Genomic DNA, 16,978 nt, shown 5'->3' on the forward strand with positions numbered 1-16,978 from the left:
TTCCCAGAAAAGTGTTCTTATGCACATCTAAAAATTATTTTTATATACAATTTCAAGTGTTCACAGAGTCCCCTGAAGCACATGTTTTTAATGGATAGATTAGAATTAGTGGGTGAAACTAAAAGAGAAGCCGAATTCATTTCTTTATTAGTTTCTAACGAAGTCGAAATTTTCCAACAATGTGCATTGCTTCATTAAGTACTCAGTGAGCATGACTAAGTATATTTTGGAAGCAGATTGAGTGAAATGGTATAGAAGGAATTCCAACCTCCAAATTGAAGTTTGGCAAGATGACCTCAGAGAGCAGTTTCATTCTAATATTTTATTATGGGATTTAAATAAGGATAGTGTATTTAATCCAATAGATAGGCTTTAAGAACATGACAGGCCTTAACATATGTCTTCCTGCACTGCTCTCTGTCACTCTCTATTTTCTCATCACCAGGGCAGTACAAGTGTTTGGTGTTCTCTCTCTTGGTCCTTCTTAGGACTTCCGTTTCAAAACGGTGGCCTGACCCCAGGCATATATCTCTTTTCATCCCTGCATCTTAAATTGATAGTATAGAAAATAAAGAGGTATAAATTTTACAACAATGAAGAAAATGATGAAGATGCTATTAACTGACAAATAACTCATGCATTTTAGAAGAAGACAAAAGGAAAAAGGATGAGAATTGGCAGAACACTATAGACTAGGATGAGTGGAAAGAACTCCTCAGGCAACAAGGTCAAGAAGAGATTTAACCTGCTCCAAGAGACACTTGAGTGACTTTGACTCAGGGACTCTGAGGTTAGTAGAGAGCAGAAGTCTCCCACCACCACAGGCAGTACCCCTGCTACCAGGCCTCTTAGCAATGGACGAAAGCAAAGGGTTATTCTCTCTAAAAGAAAAAGTGGCATCATTTATCTCTGGATCATCAGCACAGCTCTCCGAATGAAAAACTATAGAGTAAAACTCTCGGTATTCAGAGGTTTTCTCATTTAATGGTTATTCCTATCCACTCCTGTAATTTGAAGTCTGCTGAACTTTACACACACACACACACACACACACACACACACACACACACACACAGCTTCCTATTTTTTCCTTCTTAAATATGAGCATAAAACCAGTCTTCAACACAGACTGGAGGATATCTGCATCATGATAGAGGAAACCCAATAGAAACATATAATTTGTATATCATGATAAAGAGAATTTGTTGAAAAGCAAATTGCTTTTCAGAGAGACTAAATAAGATATAGTATCCTTAAAACATTATAAGAATGGTATGCTATGAGAAAAATCCATGCACAAGAAATAGCTTCTAGAAATTAAAAAAAAGTTGGAAGATTAATTAATTGAAAGATGAAAGAATATTTTTAAAAATCTAGAATGTATAGAAAGATAGAACATATGAGACAAGAGATAAAATGCAAAAGGTCTTAGTTAGAATATATAACATCTGACTAAAATACGATCTCCCAAAAGAATGAAAAGGTAAAAATTTTGAAGTGCAAGATAAGTTTAACAATTATTTTTAAATTAAAAACCAATGTTCATAGCTAAAGTTCCCAGTGCTCAGGAATTATGCTAGACAATGAGAAGTACCTTAATAGGGTTTCTTACAAAGTACACAAATGCAGTTGCAATCAACTCTATCCTAGAGTTTTTAGAATAACAAATATGAAGAGTTCTAGGTCTAATATGGCTGAGAATTCAGTATTAGAGAAAGTAAAAGTGAGTAGAAGGAGGGAGCGGCACATGCAAGGTTCTGGTGTGGACAAATGAAAACTTCCTGTTGCCCTATGGGGATCATTAAAATATGTAATAAGCACCAGCTCATCAGAACATATACAGCAATCAACTAGGATAGATACCAGCTCTACACAACCTGTATGACTTACCTGGCTGAATGTCACTCCTGCTGGTACAGACAGCAAATGGCAAGTTCCTTGGCTTAATTATTTCCAATTTCAGGTGTCTGGTGTCCAAACCACAGTTTTAAAAATGAGCAAATATGATCTGGGAAAAATGAAAAGAATGAACACTAGATTTAAAAAAAAAACAAAACAACAGATGAGGTAGCTTTTTTTTTTAAGGCATATGGTCTTATAAAGTGAGAAGACAAAATCTTTTTTTTTTCCTAAAGAAAGAACATAAATACCTACATGGTAATCTCTTTCACTGGGCTAGAAATAGCCACCCTTTCTCCTCCAGAATCTATCCTTTATCTATTTATGTGTATGTGTATATGTATATACAAAGCTTTTATATATGTACATATATAGGCATCTATTCTATATATAGGTGTGTGTGTATATACACCTGTAAGTCCTCAATTTTATATTTTATTTATTTTTTAAAATTTTATTTATTTTTTGGTTGTGTTGGGTCTTAGTTTCTGTGCACGGGCTTTCTCTGGTTCCTGGGAGCGGCAGCGGGGCTCTTCTTCATTGCGGTGCGCGGGCTTCTCATTGCAGTGGCTTCTCTTGTTGCAGAGCACGGGCTCTAGGCATGCGGGCTTCAGTAGTTGCATCACGTGGGCTCAGTAGTTGTGGCACACGGGCTTAGTTGCTCCGCGGCATGTGGGATCTTCCCGGACAAGGGCTCGAACCCGCGTCCCCTGCATTAGCAGGTGGTTTCTTAACCACTGCGCCACTAGGGAAGTCCAGTCCTCAATTTTAAGCTCAAGAAAAGGCTTTGTATGTTTTTACTCCTGGACAAATAAATTATTGACTTTATTTTAAGGCAATGATGCCTGATTTACCTTTCAGTGGAGGTTTTGATGATAGGGACTCAGGGTTTCTTGGACACCAGAGGGAGCAAGAGAAGAGGTAAGGCTTAGAAGAGGTGTTGGAAAAAGCGATTTATTAAAGGTCCACCATGGTTCATGTACTATACTCTACCCTGGAGATTCAGAGATGAATTACTGAGCTGATAAACAAGAGCCATGAGAGTGGTAAATTTAGGGTAATAGAACAAATGGAAAAAATTAATCTATTCTTAGAAACAAGACTCAGCCCTGCCAGCATCTTCAAATCTGATTACTGTAGGCTAAAAGAGCAAGAATCTTATTTATTTCATGTTCACCTGAGAGCTGGAAAAAATAGGTTATGCTCAATTGACTTTGAATTAATTAAATGATAAATTATGAAGTTTATGTTTCAACTAAGTTTAAAGGGTAGTAAATTTACAGTAGGCAACTTGGCTTTCATATTTTAAGTCACAAATGTTTTTTTCTTCAAAAATGAGTGTTTTTTAAAAATTAAAAATCTCTGCTGCTTGCCTCTGCTTCAGTTGGTAGAATCTCAGTCATAGTGAATACAATTCATTCCACTTCAGGAAATTTCATTTTCAAAAAATGACCTATTAGAAGTTTCTGGTTAAATAAGTGATAAATTGAGTTATGTATCAAAAGTAACCATAAATTTCACATTCCTTATAAAACACATTCATTTAATTTAACTTAATGATCCTATTGATTTATCCATAAAGGAAATTTGAGGCACAGTCAGGGTGAGTTCTTACATTTTAAATTATAGTTATTATTAAATCAGGCTTTTGGTTGAATTTTGTGAAAATACCAATTATTTGCGAAGAAATGACTGATCCTTCAGGTAGTGTTCCCCAATGTCCTCATTACTATCTTCTGCACAAACCACTAGAGGGCAAGACAGTCTAACATATTAGAGCAGATCTAATTTCATCCAACAGAGGGCAGTCATACATACACCAGGCAAAGAAATCAGTATATTACATTATGTTTCAGCTATTACAATCTGCCATTACCTTTTGGGATTATAAGAGGGAGGAGAAGAGAGAAAGAAAGGAAGAAGGAAAGAACACAACCCTCTCAATAAACAATTCATTGGCCGACTTCTCTGAAATTGTTAAGCATATGAGTTTAATAAACAATTTGCTTTTTTCTGGATTTAAATAGTTTAAATTTGAAGTGGAAAAAAAAACACCAGTTAGAAGATAAATCTTAACAAGTGAAATGAGAAAACACGTGAAAGCTGTTTCCAATCAAAGGGACCAAGTGTTAGCAGCTTTATTTTTATGTACAAACACAATGTCTAGTTACCTTCAAAGGCTAAGGAGTGAATTAGCAGCATAAATAATTTTTCATTAAACAAAAACTAGATAAAAACTATAAGTGAAGTGAGAGACAGGATTAGCCATTTCTCACAGAACATCTTGAAGAAGCCTGGGTTAATGGGAAAAGTCAAGAATCAGGAAGCCTGGGTTTTATCCCTGACTCCTATCCATTGGCTGTATGACAATTGGTAGGTTGGCTAATCCACATAGACTTCAGTTGCCTCATATGCAAAATTATGGAAGTTGTAACATAAATGACTTCCAAATCTGGATGGTCATCAGAAACCTTGCTTTGCTAGTCTCTAGACCTACTAAATTAGAACTGAATCTCCAGAAATGAAGCCAAACAACATACACATATATATATATGTACACCATAAATATAAATATATATATACATTATATGTGTATATATATTATATACACACACACACATATATGTGTGTGTGTATGTGCAATTCTAGGTAATTCTGATGATCTGTCATTATTGTAAACATTGGGCTAAATGAAGGCTAAGTTTCCTTTTTCACTTTAAAATTCATGACTTTATGCTTATTTGTACATCACTAAGTTGGTATTTTAAGATATAAGATATTTTTCTGGCCCAACACTAAAAAAAAATAAGCTCCATCACATTAAAAAATTTGAACTCAGAAGAAATCAATTTGGAAACCGTTTCCAAGAGTCCCACTGATACCTTGGTATTTTTTCACTTTTCCTCAGAACTTTCACTTTTTAACTGAATATTTGTCATTAGTACTTTTGATATTATGTGGCTGCACTTGATTATGTGCATAATGATGTTAATTTATTGTTGGTGGTGTCGACTTAAAATAATGCACAACCTGAGAATTGTGAGTCAAGTTTTATTTGGGGCAGAATGAGGACTATAGCCTGGGAGATAGCATTTCAGATAGCTCTGAGAAACTGCTCCAAAGAGGTAGGGGGGATGGTCTGTATATATGTGATTTTGGTGAAGGGGGAGCACATACAATCAAGCACAAACTTTTTGCAGAAAGCACAAAAATTTCTGCAAAATTTTTTGCAGAAACCTTGCAGAAGGTTTCTTCTAGTCATGAGGACCAGTCGTCCCCGTGAAGGATTTTAGTGCTTTTCTAGATATGAGGGAAGAATTGGGCTCATAAAATCAGCTTCTGAAAATAAAACTATCTAACTATCTGAAGACCTGTTCTGCCAGTTTTCTCAGAGCACAGAGTGCCTCATTTCTGCTCTCCACCCTGAACTCCTTTCAGGGGGTGTTGAAAATCAGCGGCTGCAGCAGCTCATGATGTAATCCTTGTAGAGGCAGATGGCAAGTGCCGACGGCAGGTGCCAATTTGTAGACAGTGGTGGTGTTGTTATATCTTGAATCTGTAATGGCTAATTGCCACCGGAATGATCTTAGTGTATATGTTCTGACTCTGGGGAATGTGGAGGAATTATGAATTATGATGTCATCAACTTATGAATTATGATATCATCAGCACAACTGAAATTCTACTTTAGGATAAGGCAAGAGAAACCAGGCTGAACCCAATAGCAATATCTGAAGAAAGAGAAATGGATTCTAGAAGTGATTAGTCAATTACTTTCTGTGTAAAGCTTATCTTTCACAATCTCATTCTAAGTAGGAGGATTCACAACAAGTTTAACTTTACTTGACATACACCAAGAAAATCCTTTTAAGTCACCTAACTACCTAATTAAGTCTAGTGACAGAAGATGGAAAATGGCTTCACTTTCGGCAAATATATTATTTTTCTGGTACACAACTTGATTACAAACACGTCAATCTTTGGGTTACGTTAGTGCTCTGGGGAGCAGTAGAGATTCTTATGGGATTTTAACAAAGCAATTGATATTGGAGATGAGATGCCGCACTACATGTGAGTGACTAATAACCTTGGAATTAGAGGTGATAACAAAGGACAATCAAAGGCAATGATAGTCTCTGCTAATCTCCTGCTTCGCTCACTGCATTATTCTTTGATCAGATTCAACATAATTTTCCCTCAAGAAGCTATGAGAATGTATTATTTTAGTAATTTCATGTGACATAGCACTTCCTGTTTCTATGGAAGAACACAAGAAGAGTAATTCAGAAATCAGATGCTACATAAATAGTTTCCCTTGCTTATCACATTTATCTAATATTCAGTCTCTATCCCTTCCCCTTCGCCCCTTCACAGCCTCTCTCTCTCTCCCTCCCTCCCTCCCTCTGATAGTGTTAAAAAAATACTCTTCTTTTAATTTTGGACTAGCACTTAAAATACATATTTCTATATCAAGATAACGCTTTAAAAATGATTCTCATATAATGGCAGTAAAAATAATTCTGCAATTCCAAAAGAGCTAAGCTGAAACCAATAGTAATTCAATTAATTCAGTTATTCTCATGTTTTATTTTACTTTAGCCATTTTAAAATAAAAACAACTTCTAAGCAGTCCTTTTGCCATCTGTTTAGGTTCATTTTAAATATATACACATTTTTGTTTTGGGGGGGAGCAAGCTACAATATTTTATTCCATGCACTTTTCTGAAAGCATTCTCTAAGTCAACCAGTCCTACAAAGTAAAGTACTCAACCAGTTCAGAAGATGAGCAAAAAAAACCCTGAATTAATAGTAGTCCCACGTAACATTCAGTTTACGCCATATTCTGCAGCAGCTGGAAATACAATTAAATTTTTTAGAATTAATTTTATAATCAGAGATTAAGAATGTGGACATTTTACCACTACCAGGTAAACTTGTGAGGCAGGTTCATTGTATGCTAACTTGATTCCCCTGAATTATCTACTTAGTAAACTAGTCACTATTAATTTGACCATTAGGGAAATCAAACCTGCAGAAAAGAACTTCAATATTCAGAAGATTATGTCTGAACAAAATACTGCATATCATAACTGCTCAAATTATTTTCTACACAATATAGACCCTCAATATAAGGCATCTGATTAAATCAAGCACCATCCCGAGCCAATGATGGTATTCTTTCTTCTTAGATTTAAGTTTTTTCTTTGTTCCTGTGTGATGGAATATTTCACACACCCTTAGGCTGCCACACCCATCTGTCACAGGTGTATGGAGCTGTTGATGTTTCCCTTGCTCTTTAACTTCTACTTAACCAATGAACTATAATTGCTATGAAATCTGGCTTTCCAACTGGGACAAATGGTGCCTCTTTCGTTTTTCAGTTAGAGTTAGATCCCTAATCTTCATCACATGGATAAAGAGTAATAACTGGTTCAAAATCTCCATGGCACATCTGGATTCCCCACCCTGCTACCATCTTCTCTAATTGCCCCTGAATATTTTATGTAAGTATGATGCTAAGGAAAGGAAACTAATCAAATATTAAAATTTTAGACTATATATATTCTACAAATAATCTTAAAACAGATAGTCTGAAAGTCCATTCTAAGTGTCACAGTGGGCGTTTATATTTTGTTTTTTGGTTCCATGTAGCGAATAAGAACCAGAGCATTTGCTGCACTAAACGGCTGACTTCTTCACAGAAAGTCTTCTCATCACTAATTTTTAGGATTGTGTGATATACCACACCAAACATATACCACATATACCACACCAAACACATATACCACACCAAACTGAGTCATCAATCAAAAAACTGGCATGCTTATTCTCAGGCTCCTGGAATTTACATTCTCTCTTACTTTTCTTCTCTCTCCCACCTTTTCTCCTCTTTTTCCTAAATGCTCTTGAGAGAAAATCCCAGAAGCCCTTCTAGGATAGAGAAATACAAACAAATTTGAATCTGTTGGATAGATTCACCTGTTTCCTAGCCAAATAGAGGAGGTGAACCAAAGAAATGGGAACAAAGCATTACTATGTTTTGGGGAAAGCACTTCTTTGACAGTGTGGACAGGAAGGATGTAAGGGCATCTAACACACTTGTATACACTTGCTTTTAAGGCGTAAAGCCATCATTAATATACAAATTGTCATGCATAAATACGAAACTGTTACATCATCCTATGTTTTTTAGAAGAACAGATGTAAAGTGGTAAATTGGGAAAAAGCAGAGTGTAGGTGTCCCAATACCCTATCTTTTCTACTTTCTCTTCAGGTTTATACAGTAGAATAATCTTATATTTTTAAAAGTCTGGAAAGGATCTCCAGATAGTTTGAATCATCTATTTCATTAATTCTTGAACTACCATAGGGTGGACTAAACTTGTGACTTATCAGGTATCAGAACATAGTGGTGAGCTCTGGAACCAGACTGCCAAGACTAAACCCAAGCTCTTCTATATACTAACTATGCAACTTTGAGCAAGTTACTTCATTACTCTGAGATTCAGTTTGCTTATCTGTAAAATGGAAACAAAGTAGCTGCGTCATAAGATTTTTGTGAACTAAATCACTCAAGTGCCAATGCCATGCCTTGTATAATTCTTTTATGTTCCTCTAATATTTGCAATCAAAAGCAAAAGCAAATTCCTTAGCATCTGGGTCAACTAAAATCAAATTGGATAATCAGGCGTGAGCTGAATTTAAGTCATGAAGTATTATGTCTATGAAGCCAAAATACCATCAAATAGAGGCAGTATGTTGGTGAAAAAAGCAGAATTGGTGCCACGGGAGTATTTTTAGCTCCAGTTTCTCCAATTACCAGTTAAGTGACCTTGAGTAAGTCACTTAATCTCTGAAGTTCAACTTTCTGATAAGTAAAAAGGAATAACACACACACTGTGGCATTTGTTACGGGAATTAAAAGACATCATTGATGTAAAATTAAAACTATTAATGTTAAATTGAGTAAGGAAAATTTGCTTCACTTTATAAGACAATAAGAAACAGGAACAAATAAATAAAAAACATCACATGTTCCACTTGAACCGCCTCCTCTGTGGAGCCTTTCCTGCTTCCCGTTTTCTCTCCCCCAGAGCAATGTTGTTTACTCTTGCCTCTTTGTTACCTTTAGGCATACCTCCCTCATCTGTCTCATTAATAACTGTTTATGGGTCTATAGCCTATAGAAATGAAACATGTATTATTTGTTTCCATATCCCCAGCACCTACCACAGAGACAAACACAGTGAGTGGTGCTCAGCAAATGAGTTTTTAATAACTGATTGAATGCATAAATGAAAGTATTCTCCTGATGTTAAAGATAGGATATAGCTGCATATCATTTCTTAGAATGGATGGCCAAGAAAAAAACATCCACTCTTTACCTAACAGTATTGTCTTCTGCATATATAACTGCAGTTGCATAAATCTTGGTATTGTCATCATTAGAAATGCCATGCTAACATTCCAGAGTGAAGCAGACATCTCTTTTGTTGGATGGATGAAGACTCCAGCCTGCTGGTGGGGCTGAAGCTGCACAGCCATCTGGGAAGAACACTTGGAATTCTGCAGCAGGGCCAGAAAAGGGTCATTAGCTTCATGAATGTGGCTCTCATACAACTGTGTTGGAACAAAGCTGGCTATGAATCAAACCCTGTGTTTGTCTGACTGTCCTCCTGGAAGAGTGTATGTGTTACATCGGCTACAGGGGACAGGCAAGGGTTTTAAGAGACAAGCAGAAGAGAAGATAGAATGTCATTTAAAACACATTTCCAGACTCCTTCTCAAGTGAAAACCCAGTAACTTTGAGTGGATCCATGCCAACAATGTATCAGCATTTCTATACATGATCAGACCACTCTCATCTCATCTTGGCTCCAGTCACATGTGAACATGGAAGCCTGTACTGTCTAGGATACTGTAAGCAGAGAACCAGCCCTTACACTCAAGCAGAACAGATTTGGTTGGAGAGTCCTGGTTAACTCATAAACAATTTATAAACTCAAGCATTTAGCAAGTCTTGATTAAAGGTTTAAATCCTTAGAGCTCTTTCCCAATAAAATATAGGGTTTCGTCGTTTTCAGTAACCAGGCTTTGGAAATCTTGGGAAAAAATCCTACTTCACAACTAGGAAAAATTTTAATATTTAATCAGCTAACCTAAAAAATGTTTATGCAGAAAAACCTAAATACTGATATGCGTATGAAATGCTTTATATAAATCTCTTCAAAATATTATCCCTCTGAACTGAGACAGGTCATTTGTAGTGATAGTGGCTAGAAAATTCAAACCAATTTTGAAAAAAGAAACAATAAGAATTTAACCTAGTCAGATAGAATGTCAGAAAATGAGTTGTGATTTTTCTTTAATACATAGTTAATTATGGCTCTCCAAATTTGACAAAACTGTATCAGTGTAAGCGATCAATTCTTCTTTAAGATCGCTTTTATTACCCAAGAAGGCTTAGTGGTCTAACCCATCCCTTCCCTTCCAATTTAATGTAACAAATGAAATTCCATTGTATGGACTGTCAGAGTCACAGTGTGATGGTTAAATCAAAGACCTATTAAACATTCTGCAAAAAATCTGCAAATTGGGCAAAAATAAATATGCCAATGTACTCAACTGGAAGATTTTACTCAACTCAAGGATTCTCAAGATCAAGGACTGGGTCTTAATCATTTTTTAATTCCCAATATTGGAGAGACCTCTACACTTGGTAAAAATCTCAAAAGATTTTGGTCAAGAGCCTGAAGAAACTGATTAAAAATGTCATTAAAATAATTTTCTCAGCTCAATATATGCTTATAAAGGCAGAATTAATACTGGAAGATTGTTAAGTACATTACTCTGTTCTTTAAATTTTTACTTTTAAATACCCCAGCCCAAGATTGAAATGCACCTTCACAGTAAGCCTATTTTAAGTGAGCACGAAAGAGATTAAAGGGTAGAAAGAATGAGCAAAAGCTACTTGGGGTAACAGGTGTATAGATGAAGTGAAAGTAGACATGGAGAGGGAGAAAATTCCAAGCACTCCAAGTGAGGAAACCAACAAGTAGCAGAATGTGGTTTAATCACAAAATCAACCTTATTCATTTATAAAGAATTTCCTAAGGGATTTTTAAAAATAACAATCAATGAAAAGATCTTTAAAGAAGAAAAAAGAAGTGAATCACTTTAATTCAATCCAATAAAAACTTTTCTGTATTTTCTGGGTAATAGATCCCCTTTTCAGGCCCTCCAAGGCCAAGTCTCTGCAGTCAGCATAAAATGAAGTTGAGCAATTATTTGTTAAATTTTAATTTCAACAGCTGTAGATCAAAATAATTTAGGTCATTTATGATCAAGGATTCATGTCAGTGTGATAGCCTCCAGTATTTGAGTTAATGATCCCCTCCCTCAGTGTGGTAGTGAAAAGAACATTTAATAAGAAGTTAGAAGAACTGGATGCTTTTTTCAAATGCACCATTGAACTAGCAACTGTTAATCTCTCTGGGACATAGTGTTATCATCTGATCACAGTAGATAATATTTGCACAATCAAGTTATTTGATGAGCAATGAAACACTATATAAAAATAACTTTGCAAATATAAAGTGTTTTATAAATGTAATGAATTCATTGCAAAAATTCCCTCCCTTGTCATCCCATCACACTTTGTATAGGTTGCATGAACTTTTCTTTAGTAAGACATTATAAGAAATATGGCTGAAAAGCAAAGTACTTTGATAAAAATATAAAAGCAAATGTATTGGAGAGAAAAAACATGCTCCAATGTACATTATGCATTAATATAAAACAAAGCACCTTTTGGAAAACTCATTTCCTCAACAGTATTCACATTCTCTTTAGGTGTATGATACATGTATGATTTAACAATTCATGATAATAATGCATAATTTTTCATTGATCCATAATAAGTGACCTTATATTTTCAATGGAACAAAATTAAGTTTGTTTCCATTTTACTGATGCTAAAATCTTATAAAACCAACCTTTCAGCTCAGTATACTTAAATAAAAGCAGCTCTTTCCAAAGTTAAAAATGTCAATCCACCAGAGGGCAGACAGCAGAAGCAAGAAGAACTACAATCCTGCAGCCATATTCACAGAAAGATAGACAAGATGCAAAGGCAGAGGACTATGTACCGGATGAAGAAACAAGATAAAACCCCAGAGAAACAACTAAATGAAGAGGAGATAGGCAACCTTCCAGAAAAAGAATTCAGAATACTGATAGTGAAGATGATCCAGGACCTCAGAAAAAGAATGGAGGCAAAGATTGAGAAGATGCAAGAAATGTTTAACAAAGACCTAGAAGAATTAAAGAACAGAAATGAACAATACAATAACTGAAATGAAAAATACACTAGAAGGAATCAATAGCAGAATAACTGAGGCAGAAGAACAGATAAGTGACCTGGAAGACAGAATGGTGGAAATCACTGTCACAGAACAGAATAAAGAAAAAAGAATGAAAAGAAAAGAAGAAAGCCTAAGAGGTCTCTGGGACAACATAAAACGCACCAACATTTGCATTATAGGGGTCCCAGAAGGAGAAGAGAGAGAGAAACCACCCAAGAAAATATTTGAAGAGATTATAGTTGAAAACTTGCCTAACATGGGAAGGGAAATAGCCACCCAAGTCCAGGAGTCACAGAGAGTCCCAGGCAAGATAAACCCAAGGAGAAACATGCTGAAACACATGGTAATCAAATTGATAAAAATTAATGACAAAGAAAAATTATTGAAAGCAATGAGGGAAAAATGACAAATAACATACAAGGGAACTCCCATAAGGTTAACAGCTGATTTCTCAGCAGAAACTCTACAAGCCAGAGGGAGTGGCACAATATATTTAAAGTCTTGAAAGGGAAGAACCTACAACCAAGATTACTCTACCTGGCAAGGATCTTATTCAGATTTGATGGAGAAACCAAAAGCTTATAGACAAGAAAAAACTAAGAGAATTCAGCACCACCAAACCAGCTCTACAACAAATGCTAAAGCAACTTTTCTAAGTGAGAAACACAAGAGAAGAAATGGACCTACAAAAACAAACCCAAAACGATTAAGAAAATTGTAATAGGAACACACATATCGATAATTACCTTAAATGTGAATGGATTAAATGCTCCAGCCAAAAGACATAGGCTCGCTGAATGGACACAAAAACAAGACCCATATATATGCTGTCTACAAGAGACCCACTTCAGACCTAGGGACACATACAGACTGAAAGTGAGGGGATGGAAAAAGATATTCCATGCAAATGTAAATCAAAAGAAAGCTGCAGTAGCAATACTCATATCAGGTAAAATAGACTTTAAAATAAAGAATGTTATAAGAGACAAGGAAGGACACTACATAATGATCAGGGGATCAATCCAAGAAGAAGATATAATAATTATAGATATATATGCACCCAACATAGGAGCACCTCAATACATAAGGCAAATGCTAATAGCTATAAAAGGGGAAATCAACAGTAACCCAATAATAGTGGGGAATTTTAAGACCTCAGTTACACCAAAAGACAGATCATCGAGACGGAAAATTTATAAGGAAACACAAGCTTTAAATGACATAACAGACCCGATAGATTTAATTGATATTTATAGGACATTCCATCTGAATACAGCAGATTACATTTTCTTCTCAAGTGAACACGGAACATTCTCCAGTATAGATCACATCTTAGCTCACAAATCAAGCCTTGGTAAATTAAAGAAAATTGAAATCATATCAAACATCTTTTCAACTATAGGGAAAAAACCGTAAAAAACACGAACACATGGAGGCTAAACAATACTTTATTAAATAACCAAGAGATGACTGAAGAAATCAAAGAAGAAATTAAAAAATGCCTGGAGACAAATGACAATGAAAACATGATGATCCAAAACCTATGGGATGCACCAAAAGCAGTAGTAAGAGGGAAGTTTATAGCAATACAATCCTACCTCAAGAAACAAGAAAAATCTCAAATAAACAATGTAAACTTACAACTAAAGGAACTAGGGAAAGAACAACAAACAAAATCCAAAGTTAGTAGATGGAAAGAAATCATAAAGATCAGGGCAGAAATAAATGAAATAGAAATAAAGAAAACAATGGCAAAGATCAATAAAATTAAAATCTGCTAATTGATAAACCTTTAGCCAGACTCCTCAAGAAAAAGAGGGAGAGGACTCAAATCAATAAAATTAGAAATGAAAAAGGAGAAGTTACAATGGACACCACAGAAATACAAAGCATCATAGGAGACTACTACAAGCAACTCTATGTCAATCAAATGGACAACCTGGAAGAAATGGACAAATTCTTAGAAAGGTATAACCTTCCAAGACTGAACCGGGAAGAAATAGAAAATATGAACAGACCAATCACAAGTAATGAAATTGAAACTGTAATTAAAAATCTTCCAACAAACAAAAGTCCAGGACCAGATGACTTCACAGGTGAATTCTATCAAACATTTAGAGAAGAGCTAACACTCATCCTTCTCAAACTCTTCCAAACAATTGCAGAGGAAGGAATATTCCCAAACTCATTCTATGAGGCCACCATCACCCTGATACCAAAAAGAGACAAAGATACTACAAAAAAAGAAAATTACAGACCAATATCGCTGATGAATATAGATGCAAAATTCCTCAACAAAATACTAGCAAACAGAATCCAACAACATATGAAAAGGATCATACACCACGATCAAGTGGGATTTACCCCAGGGATGCAAGGATTCTTCAAAATATGCAAATCAATCAATGTGATACACCATATTAACAAACTGAAGGAGAAAAACCATATAATCATCTCAATAAATGCAGAAAAAGCTTTTGACAAATTCAACACCAAATTATGACAAAAACTCTCCAGAAAGTGGGCATAGAGGGAACCTACCTCAACATAATAAAGGCCATATATGACAAACCCACAGCAAACATCATTCTCAATGGTGAAGAACTGAAAGCATTTCCACTAAGATCAGGAACAAGACAAGGATGTCCACACTCACCACTCTTATTCAACATAGTTTTGGAAGTCCTAGCTGCAGCAGTCAGAGATGAAAAAGAAATAAAAGGAATCCAAATCAGAAGAGAAGTAAAACTGTCAGTGTTTGCAGATGACATGATACTACCCATAGAGAATCCTAAAGATGCCACCAGAAAACTACTAGAGCTGATCAATGAATTTGGTAAAGTTGCAGGATACAAAGTTAATGCACAGAAATCTCTTGCATTCCTATACACTAACAGCAAAAATCAGAAAGAGAAATTAAGGAAACAATCCCACTCACCATTGCAACAAAAAGAACAAAATACCTAGGAATAAACCTACCTAAGTAGGTAAAAGACCTGTACTCAGAAAACTATAAGACACTGATGAAAGAAATCAAAGATAAGACAAACAGATGGAGAGATATACAATGTACTTGGCTTGGAAGAATCAATATTGTGAAACTGACTCTACTACCCAAAGCAATCTACAGATTCAGTGCAATCCCTATCAAATTACCAATGGCATTTTTTACAGAACTAGAACAAAAAGTCTTAAAATTCGTATGGAAACACAAAAGACCCCAAATAGCCAAAGCAATCTCGAGGGAAAAAAATGGAGGTGGAGGAATCACACTCCCTGACTTCAGACTATACTATAAAGCTACAGTAAGCAAGACAATATGGTACTGGCACAAAAACAGAAATATAGATCAATGGAACAGGATAGAAAGCCCAGAGATAAACCCACACACCTATGGTCAACTAATCTATGACAAAGGAGGTAAGGATATACAATGGAGAAAAGACAGTCTCTTCAATGAATGGTGCTGGGAAAACTGGACAGCTACATGTAAAAGGATGAAATTAGAACACTCCCTAACACCATACACAAAAATAAACTCAAAATAGATTAAAGACCTAAATGTAAGGTCAGATCCTATAAAACTCTTAGAGGAAACATAGGAAAAACACTCTTTGACACAAATCACAGCAAGATCTTTTTTGACCCATCTCCTATAGTAATGGAAATAAAAACAAAAATAAACAAATGGGACCTAATGAAACTTCAAAGCTTTTGCACAGCAGAGCAAACTATAAACAAGATGAAAAGACAACCTTCAGAATGGGAGAAAATATTTGCAAATGAACCAACAGACAAAGAATTAATCTCCAAAATACATAAACAGCACAGGCAGCTCAATATTTAAAAAAAAACAAACAACCCAACCAAAAATTGGGCAGAAGACCTAAATAGACATTTCTCCAAAGAAGACATACAGATGGTCAAGAGGCACATGAAAATCTGCTCAACATCACTAATTACTAGAGAAATGCAAATCAAAACTACAATGAGGTATCAACTCACACTGGTTAGAATGGACATCATCAGAAAATCTACAAACAACAAATGCTGGAGAGGGTGTGGAGAAAAGGGCACCCTCTTGCACTGTTGGTGGGAATGTAAACTGGTACAGCCACTATGGAGAAAAGTATGCAGGTTCCTTACAATACTAAAAATAGAACTACCATATGACCCAGCAATCCCACTAATGGGCATATACCCAGGGAAAACCATGATTCAAAAAGATACATGCACCCCAATGTTCACTGCAGTTCTATTTACAATAGCCAGGTCTTGGAAGCAACCTAAATGCCCATCAACAGACGAATGGATAAAGAAGATGTGGTACATATATGCAATGGAATATTACTCAGCCATAAAAAGGAACGAAATTGGGTCATTTGTAGAGACATGGATGGACCTAGAGACTGTCACACAGAGTGAAGTAAGTCAGAAAAAGAAAAACAATATATTAATGCATATATGTGGAATCTAGAAAAATGGTACAGATGAACCAGTTTGCAAGGCAGAAATAGAGACACAGATGTAGAGAACAAACATATCAACACCAAGGGGGGAAACCGGGGTGGGGGCAGGTAGTGGGTGGTGGGATGAATTGGGAGATTGGGATTGACATATACACACTAATATGTATAAAATAGATAACTAGTAAGAACCTGCTGTATAAAAATAAATAAAATAAAATTCACATAAAAAAAGTTGAAAATGTCATT

The 16,978-nt window shown here is 35.6% G+C and overlaps 1 long non-coding RNA gene across 1 annotated transcript in view; it reads right to left on the bottom strand.

Annotated features, from left to right (window-relative positions):
• LOC132529351 (uncharacterized) overlaps positions 1 to 2,003 on the bottom strand; it is a 231,407-nt gene extending 229,404 nt beyond the window's left edge. The window contains exon 1 of the long non-coding RNA XR_009543426.1: positions 1,891 to 2,003. This is a non-coding gene — a long non-coding RNA (uncharacterized LOC132529351). The remainder of the gene's footprint in view (positions 1 to 1,890) is intronic.
• Between the last annotated feature and the right edge of the window lie 14,975 nt (positions 2,004 to 16,978).

This window comes from Lagenorhynchus albirostris, chromosome 11, assembly GCF_949774975.1.
Source record: "Lagenorhynchus albirostris chromosome 11, mLagAlb1.1, whole genome shotgun sequence".
In the NCBI taxonomy this organism is placed as follows: domain Eukaryota; kingdom Metazoa; phylum Chordata; class Mammalia; order Artiodactyla; family Delphinidae; genus Lagenorhynchus; species Lagenorhynchus albirostris.